Source organism: Schistocerca nitens, chromosome 4 (assembly GCF_023898315.1).
Source record: "Schistocerca nitens isolate TAMUIC-IGC-003100 chromosome 4, iqSchNite1.1, whole genome shotgun sequence".
Classification (NCBI taxonomy): domain Eukaryota; kingdom Metazoa; phylum Arthropoda; class Insecta; order Orthoptera; family Acrididae; genus Schistocerca; species Schistocerca nitens.
Window position 1 is genome coordinate 674,483,983 of NC_064617.1, and position 10,149 is coordinate 674,494,131.

The window sequence follows — 10,149 nt, forward strand, 5'->3', positions numbered from 1 at the left end:
TCCAAGAGCACTTCTTGCCTTGTCGGCATACTTAAAAGGCCAACTGCCGTTTTAATTTTTACACTATTTACATGTAGTAATACTAATTTCCTATTCTTTATCCTTTGTACAAACCCTTCCGACGCTGCCGACACATTACTTCCAGAATCGAGCAGTTTCTCGTCATTTACTTTAATTTCAATGATAGGATGAACGTTAATCATTTCTTTTCGCTCTAAACACTGTTCCCTCAATAAATCATTCTGTATGTCTCCTCGCTTCTCTTCCTTCTCTAGAGTATACTTATCCTGTTCGATCCACCCCTAAATTTCGCACTCGTCCCAAAATAATTCGTTAAATGCTTCTTTCGCCCCAATTTCATTTTTTCTTCCTTCTAGACCTCTCGCTATCTTAAACTTCTCTCGAGTTCACGAATGAGGCAATAACGATCATAATGTTCTGCCGTACCATCGCCAATCAGCTACAGTAAAATTACATTCTTCTTTAAGATACCATTCTGTCCAAATATAACTTTCTATATTAGAATCAAGCTCACTGTATTCTCCCTTAAATTATCGATATTATAGCTGCAACATCATTATCATGAAATAAAGCATTACTTTTTGCTTACAAGTCATTACAAACACCTTCACAAACATCACTTTCAGCAGCCACTGATACTTCATACAGCTCGCTGCATAAAACCTCATTTATCTCTTTCGACAAATCACCAATATGAGAAACGTTCATAGTTTCACCATCCTCTGCCGTTACATCACATAAATTGCAGCTGCAGCATTGTGCAATTTCAGAATCAACAGTACCACTAAATCCGCTTCGTTTTGATTTAAACCTGAGCATAACGCTCCTGCGCCACATTAATTTCGGATCGCACATCAAATTCAGATCCACATTTATTCTCAAACAAACATTCAAGATCCACAGATCCTTCCAGACTTTTCGGTTCACCTCCATTAGTAGAAAGATACGCACAGATTCCTTCCTCTGAAGTATCAGTACCAGCAGCTTCAACTTTCGTACCTTCTGCACATAAAACATCATTACTACCTTCCTTCAAAAATAATTCACCAATATCCACCGATAAATACACAAATTCATCAACAGCTGACGAGACTAATGCTACGCCGCCCTTATTAACCTTCTTAACAACTTTCGCCGTCACAGTATCACCTGAAACATCGTCACCTTCACCACTATAATCGTTACTGCTAATTAGTACCTCTTTAGAGTTTTCTGTACCATCTAACTCCACCAAATTCAGCTCCACCTCAGCCTCCTTTTGGCACATAGAATCTTTCATTGTATTAACGTTAAGTCTTTGGTCTCACATTCATAAAACAAATCATTTAGCCCTAAATCGTCGTCATCGACTTTTTCATTATCTTAAGATAATGCCTTTTATGTACGATTTGATTTGAAAATTTACTTATTTGAGTCTCATCTATTACTAATTTCATTTCAATATTCTGACGCCTTTCTGCAGTTTTATTAATACCTATCACATTTCCTTTTACTCGTGTCCTAGTCATCGCCCGTTTATTTTGCCATCTCCGGACCTGAGATGCTGCGAAACTTAGTTTCCTGATCTCCCAATACGCTGGATCATTTCGCCAGGTGCCGGTACCTCAAATCTACGTTCTTGGTGTCGGTCCCTGTCACAAAAGTATCCATTCCCATTCCCCCTTGCTAGGACTGTGCACTAAATCCCACTGCAAATTTTCCGGTGACCACCTTTTCAACGTCGTAATTTCAGTACGCACTTCCAATGGACGTTTCACATGCATTAATCTCGCAAGTTCACGTTTACAAAATTCTCACATCGGCCCATTCCCATATTTAAATGTTGGCCCGTTCAGAAACTCATTTTGGAGTCGCGTTTGCTTCGGTTCACCCCAGAACTTGTTCAAGAAACTGCTTTGAAATATTTCGTAGGTAGTGAACGTATCACTATGTATATTGGCCCACGATTACGGCTCACCTTCCAAATCTCTTTTCACGAATTTTATCTTCGCCTCGTCGGAAATTCCACTTATACAACCATCCCTACATGCTGCCAGATAATTTACTGGGTGATATTTCCTGTCGTCTCCAAAACATTTCACCGATCCTGAGTTCATCACGGAACACTGATCACTGTAGAGGTTTGATGTGCAGCTAAAGAATTCAATTCGCTTTTTATTTCACTGATTTGCTTTTTAACTTCACTGTTTTCAATTTTAATACCAGATTCTACTTGTTCCTTTTGTTTTATCTACTTCTTTCTCTCCTTTACCTATTCGAACGGATAAGTTGCTGATAGCCTCTGTCGTCTCAGCCATTAGAGCATTTTGCCTACTCATACAATTTCTTACCTTGCCTCCCAGATCTACCTGCAGCTTCTCTGCCTTATCACTGAAATTTTTCTCCGCTTGATATACCTTAGATTCAAGTATCCCAACTTCGTCAGAAATTTTGCCCATTTCATCCCGAATGGTTTTTAGTTTACCGTCTATCAATTCCTCGATTCCACTAGCAATTTTACCTACTTCGTCTTTCACGACTGAAGCTATTTCGGATTGAACCGAATCAAATCTTAAATTTACGTCAACCACATCGGTTTTAACAGAATCAATTTTGAATCCCAATTCTCTTACCATTTGCATTAATTGCGACATCATGTCTACCCAAAAATCATCTCTTGCCTGAATCGGACTATTTGCCCTACTAAACTCACCGCCGATCACGCTGTCCCGCTCCGACTTCGGGCTAAGCGGCTCGCTAGTATTTTCGGACCCACACAAACTGGCCGACTGCTTAATATTAGTGACGTCTACACTACTGGCCATTAAAATTGCTACACCACGAAGATGACGGCTACAGACGCGAAATTTAACTGACAAGTAGAAGATGCTGTGATATGCAAATGATTAGCTTTTCAGAGCATTCATGTAAGGTTGGAGCCGGTGGCGACACCTACAACGTGCTGACATGAGGAAAGTTTCCAACCGATTTCTCATACACAAACAGCAGTTGAACGGCGTTGCCTGGTGAAACGTTGTTGTGATGCCTCGTGTAAGGAGGAGACATGTGTACCATCACGTTTCCGACTTTGATAAAGGTTGGATTGTAGCCTATCGCGATTGCGGTTTATCGTGTCGCGACATTGCTGCTCGCGTTGGTCGAGATCCAATGACTGTTAGCAGAATATGGAACCGGTGGGTTCAGGAGGGCAATACGGAACGCCGTGCTGGATCCCAACGGCCTCGTATCACTAGCAGTCGAGATGACAGGCATCTTATCCGCATGGCTGTAACGGATTGTGCAGCCACGTCTCGATCCCTGAGTCAACAACCATCTGCACGAACAGTTCGACGACGTTTTCAGCAGCATGGACTATCAGCTCGGAGACCATGGCTGCGGTTACCCTTGACACTACATCACAGACAGGAGCACCTGCGATGGTGTACTCAACGACGAACCTGGGTGCACGAATGGCAAAACGTCATTTTTTTCGGATGATCCAGGTTCTGTTTTCAGCATCATGATAGTCGCATCGCCGGCCGAAGTGGCCGAGCGGTTAAAGGCGCTACAGTCTGGAACCGCACGACCGCTACGGTCGCAGGTTCGAATCCTGCCTCGAGCATGGATGTGTGTGATGTCCTTAGGTTAGTTAGGTTTAAGTAGTTCTAAGTTCTAGGGGACTTATGACCACAGCAGTTGAGTCCCATAGTGCTCAGAGCCATTTGAACCATTTTTTGATAGTCGCATCCGTGTTGGGCGACATCGCGGTGAATGCACATTGGAAGCTTGTATTCGTCACCGCCATACTGGCGTATGGCCCGGCATGATGGTATGGGGTGCCATTGCTTACACGTCTCGGTCACCCCTTGTTCGCATTGACAGCACTTTCAACAGTGGACGTTACATTTCAGATGTGTTATGACCTGTGGCTCTACCCTTCATTCGATCCCTGCGAAACCCTACATTTCAGCAGGATAACGTACGACCGCATGTTGCAGCTCCTGTACGGGCCTTTCTGGATACAAAAAATGTTCGACTGCTGCCCTGGCCAACACATTCTCCAGATCTCTCACCAATTGAAAACGTCTGGTCAATAGTGGCCGAGTAACTGGCTCGTCACAATACGCCAGTCACTACTCTTGATGAACTGTGGTATTGTGTTGAAGCTGTATGGGCAGCTGTACCTATATACGCCATCCAGTCTCTGTTTGACTCAATGCCCAGGCGTATCAAGGCCGTTATTACGGCCAGAGGTTACTGGATACTGATTTCTCAGGATCTATGCACCCAAATTGCGTGAAAATGTAATTACATGTCAGTTCTAGTATAATATATTTGTTCAATGAATACCCGTTTATCATCTGCATTTCTTCTTGGTGTAGCAATTTTAATGGCCAGTAGTGTATTATTGGCGATTGAACTACAGAATCATACATAATTTCGCTATCAGCGCAGGTACTTAGCTTTGTCGTGCTGGATCCTTCTGCCATGGTATTGCAGCCGATGTTGCTGTTGAAGCCGACGCTGAAGATCTCGTAGCCTCTGTTCTGTGCGATGAATCGCTGTTGAAGATGCCGCTGCTGGCTGGAACCACGTGCTTTTGATGTCGCATCTTCTTCCGTGTTACTTTTTTATCACTCCTAACCACTGCTAAAACTCGGTACACACAACTGTTTTAAAATTCGTAGCTCAGAGCCCCTACGCAAACTGCCTAGGCTGCCACAGACTTGGGACCTAGATCACAGAATGTAGTTAATTGTGAGAATTACAATTGTAATTTCACAAGTATTTAAGAAACCTAATATTCAGTCCTGAACCGATCTCACATTCAACTTTTTCGAGAGGTCCTGCCGCCGGCCCGAGTGGCCGAGCGGTTCTAGGCGCCGCAGTTTGGAACCGGGCGACCGCTACGGTCGCAGGTTCGAATCCTGCCTCGGGCATGGATGTGTGTGATGTCCTTAGGTTAGTTAGGTTTAAGTAGTCCTAAGTTCTAGGGGACTGATGACCTCAGCAGTTAAGTCCCATAGTGCTCAGAGCCATTTGAACCATTTTTTGATAGTCGCATCCGTGTTGGGCGACATCGCGGTGAATGCACATTGGAAGCAATTCTAAAACTTTCCAGAGTTCATATTCCACAACTAACACTTTCCAAAATCCAATCCTGTTCCAACACTTTGCAAGATTCTTATCCCTCAACTAACACTCTCCAAGATCCTATCCCGGACGAGACCCCAGTTGCGAGCTAACATCTCAAAGATGTTCGGGCTCACATGCGGTTGCTCTTCATTGAAATGCCTTGGCTCAAACTCGTCTAGGGGTTGAACCACACGCGTCGCATTAAACGCCATAAATTAGACACATATGACCCTTTGGTTAAATTATCTGGCTGATGGCAAGTTTACAAAACACAAAGTTACTATAACATATAATAACAGTAACACTAATATTGAGATTTAAATTAACGACCCATAATTGATGTAGGCCACACAGTCGCGATTTGGTTAGAATAATGTTTATTCATAAAGTAAACTAATAGCGAAAGTGGTCGTATTTAGAGTTACTGTTAACTCAAGCGCATATTCATTTGACACACTTCGATCATTCAGAAGCTCTTCGAGAATTACAAGTTATCTGCGCGGAAAGTTAGAGTTCACACACCAGACGCGCGGTTGCTCACTGCTCAGAGACTAAGTCCCGCGATACCACACGACACGAAATTTTCTATGTCGTTTCACTTCCTATCTGCCTAAGAGCGACTGTCCTCTTTCGCGTCTCAATCCCAACTGTATCCTTTGGTGTATCTAGCCGAACTGTCCATTTTTGCGTCTGCACCGGCACTGTCCTTATGCCCGTCCCCCGACGTGTTTCCCGCGCGCCGAATATCCTCGCTCAAATGTTCAAATGTGTGTGAGTTCCTAAGGGACCAAACTGCTGAGGTCATCGGTCCCTAGACTTACACACTACTTAAACTAACTTATGCTAAGAACAACACACACACACACCCATGCCCGAGGGAGGACTCGAACCTCCGGCAGGAGGGGCTGTGCAGTCCGTGATATCCTCGCTCAACTGACTAGGGCTGTTTCCTTTCCTGAAGCTGTCCATCTGATTGGATACAACTTATTCTACATCATTTTACGTTTTAACATATTTAAATAATCAAAGCTTGACCACTTTTTACGTTCTAAAAAAGTAACAATAATGTCCATTCATAATAAATGTTAAATTCTTTTACATAAAACTAATACAATTTCCTTCTTAACTTTGAATGTCACGGCCAGTAGCCTTACACCAATGTGCTTTCTGATAAATAAATAAAGAACAAAGGAAGTATTATGCACTGAACTTTACAACAAGCATTCTATTACCTAATGATTCAATAAGGTGTCATGCTGTCACCGTTCAAGGTGTTTTTTGTGGAGGAAATGATGATCTGATGCTTAACTGAAAATACTGCTACTTTAAATTTACTATATCTTTTAAACAAATGAAGTTACAGAGTCGATATTTACAACATTTGTCATTTTAATGATGCACTTCTATATGAAATGTCGATCGTTGAGATCGACTAAATCGTTCAGATTTTAGCATTCAGGTCTTTGTTACAAAACTTTTAAATTTCACTTTAACAGTAAATCTTAAACTATTATAGATGTGATCAATATTCAAGTTTTATTGGGATCACCATGAAAATTTATGAAGAATGGCAGATTAAAATTACTATGGCTTCATTCCCTGCATTACTACAGACTTAAGTAGTCGCCATAAATGTTTGCCTTTATGGCCGATCTTTGGTTTGCCATACTTAACACTGCTATGCCTCCTTGGCCACAAACAGCTTCTACTGATTTCCCTATGACGTAGGTTCCCGTCTGTCTCATTCGCACAGTACAGCACAATAGACACCTGTGAATTTCCTCATCTCGTGGCGAATGTGCGCTCTTTGTGGCACGTGGTCCTCGACGACAGGGTTAGTTTCACAATTCCTGTAGGCTGACTCTTTCGACCATATATTTAAATAAGAGCACAATGTTCATTAACTCACAGGGCGGGTAGGGGAGGGGAGGGGGTGGGGAGGGGGACCCACGAGCTGGCTGCAGAATGCAGGAAAACCCATGACATCCTCTGGGGGATAATTAATTAATTTGGTATCAATTTGATATCAAAAAGTCCTTGGAACCGCATTACCCCACTATTTAATAAATAAATGTTGTCAATTATTGATCACTTTTCAAGATACTTAATTCTGATATCACTTGCAGATATCGCAACTGAAACTATTGCTTGTGCCTTTCTCATTTTCTTGGTATTGCCATTCGGAAGTCTTGATGCAAAATTCACCGGCCAAGGCTCAAATTTCATGTCAACACTGTTTATGCAAGTTTGTAAAATGCTGCGAATAAAAAATGGCGAAATACACCCTTCCACCCTAAAACTAATAGGCGCCTGGAGTGTGTGAACAGAGCTATAGTGCGAATGTTATCGTATTATGAATGCAAAACACACTTATATTGGGACAGATATTTAGGATTTGTCGCTTCTGTGTATAACAGTCGTGTCCATGAGGCAACGGGATACTCCCCATATGAAGCCGTTTATGGGAGACCCATAAATTCACCTTTTTAAATTGAAAAATAGCCCCTTGGCGTCCATGTAGGCGAAGTGAAAAGGTTAGCCCGCCGTCTCAGAGGCATCTAGAAACAGATTAAACGCAGTGATTAGAAAGCCACACAAACAAGTTGGAACGTAGCAATGATGGCACTACGCTAGCTCAGTACAAGCCTGGCGATTTACTATTTCTTAGAAATCCTAAAGAAAGGGCAAACCAAGAAGTTCTACCCTCCTTATGAGAGCCCTTGCCCACTCTTAAAGATAAATTCTCCGATAAATGCTGAAATACAGTTATCTGATCGTACTATAATAGTACATTTTAACTGGCTAAAGCCATATCACGGACCAGCTGTGCCGACTCAATTAACTCCACCTGTCCTCCTTGTAAAACAGCTACGACACCTAAAAACGCCGCATTGACAAAGCCAAAGAAAATGAACGACCGGCTATTGCCATCCTGACACGCTATTCCTCCAGGAATACACTTCCGGGACTAAATACGTTCCGTAAGTGAGCAGAAACATCAATGTTATTGCTGAATGAAGTTTAATGGAAGTTTTATTTATGCAACATACTGGGAGGAGATGCATTGCTGCCACCAGCACGCAGTAAGAATTTGCTTTTGCTTTTCATGTTTATGACCGTATGTGTTTGTATTTGTGTCATGTTATAAACAAGCCACAGTTATGAGAATTAGCAGCTGGAGCAGAGAGAAATAATTTTGTGCAATTAACAATAGGAAATGAGGATAAATGTTAAATGGAAGTCATAGTAACTGCTGTTGAAGTCATGGCAAAATCATGCCAGTCGCAGGAAAACACGAAAGTACAACTGAGCTTCTGAAGTAGTAATCTCTAAGTTACACAACTAGTATTTCCCAACCACTTGTTCCTGGTCATGGACGCAGATACTTCGAGTAGAAAAAATTAAGTAATTACAAGCTCATTGCTTTCGAAGTCATGTGAGACAAAAGACCTCTGTGAGGCATATAAGAAGCACTTAGTTTACATAATATTATTACCGCTAGTAACAGACATAAGATGACGTAAAAGGCATCTGAAATGCCCAACAATAACCATCGTTCAGGAATACACACTCGCAAGTCGCATCTGAATATTAAATAATTAAAATACACACATCAAAAAAGGTTTTGCATCACCCCAGTTCCCAGAACTCCAGGAGATAGACGCTGACAGTGAATTCTGTTATCACAGACACAGTCTCTTTGACTGTTCAGAGATGCCACTAAACCCGCCCAAAAATGTAAACAACCATGCATGAGCAGGCCTATTAGACCGAGGGGGTCCGACAGCTGGTCAGTTCCAGTCATTCACAAGGAAGGAGGTACCCAGCTCGTGTTGTCTGTAGTTCAACCATGCCTAGACGGTCAATACCGCGGTTCGATCGTGTCCGCATAGTTACTTTGTGCCAGGAAGGGCTCTCAACAAGGGAAGTGTCCAGATGTCTCAGAGTGAACCAAAGCAATGTCGTTCAGACATGGAGGAGATACAGGGAGGCATGCCTCGCTCAGGCCGCCCAAGGGATACTACTGCAGTGGATGCCTGCTTGTAGGAACCCTGACAGCAACGCCACCATGTTGAATAAAGCTTTTTGTGCAGCCACAGGACGTCGTGTTACGTCTCAAACAGTGCGCAATAGGGTGCATGATGCGCAACTTCACTCCCGACATCCATGGCGAGTTCAGTCTTTGCAACCACGACAGCATGCAGCTTGGTACAGAACAACAACATGCCGAATGGACCGTTCAGGATTGGCATCATGTTCTCTTCATAGATGAGTGTCGCATATGCCTTCAAGAAAGCCACACAAACAAGTTGGAACGTAGCAATGATGGCACTACGCTAGCTCAGTACAAGCCTGGCGATTTACTATTGCTTAGAAATCCTAAAGAAAGGGCAAACCAAGAAGTTCTACCCTCCTTATGAGAGCCCTTGCCCACTCTTAAAGATAAATTCTCCGATAAATGCTGAAATACAGTTATCTGATCGTACTATAATAGTACATTTTAACTGGCTAAAGCCATATCACGGACCAGCTGTGCCGACTCAATTAACTCCACCTGTCCTCCTTGTAAAACAGCTACGACACCTAAAAACGCCGCATTGACAAAGCCAAAGAAAATGAACGACCGGCTATTGCCATCCTGACACGCTATTCCTCCAGGAATACACTTCCGGGACTAAATACGTTCCGTAAGTGAGCAGAAACATCAATGTTATTGCTGAATGAAGTTTAATGGAAGTTTTATTTATGCAACATACTGGGAGGAGATGCATTGCTGCCACCAGCACGCAGTAAGAATTTGCTTTTGCTTTTCATGTTTATGACCGTATGTGTTTGTATTTGTGTCATGTTATATACAAGCCACAGTTATGAGAATTAGCAGCTGGAGCAGAGAGAAATAATTTTGTGCAATTAACAATAGGAAATGAGGATAAATGTTAAATGGAAGTCATAGTAACTGCTGTTGAAGTCATGGCAAAATCATGCCAGTCGCAGGAAAACACGAAAGTACAA

The 10,149-nt window shown here is 42.5% G+C and overlaps 1 non-coding gene across 1 annotated transcript; it reads left to right on the top strand.

Annotated features, from left to right (window-relative positions):
• Positions 1 to 4,856: 4,856 nt before the first annotated feature.
• Trnap-ugg (transfer RNA proline (anticodon UGG)) lies at positions 4,857 to 4,940 on the top strand. The gene has a single exon. It is a non-coding gene; the product is annotated as a tRNA-Pro (tRNA).
• The last annotated feature ends 5,209 nt before the right edge of the window (positions 4,941 to 10,149 follow it).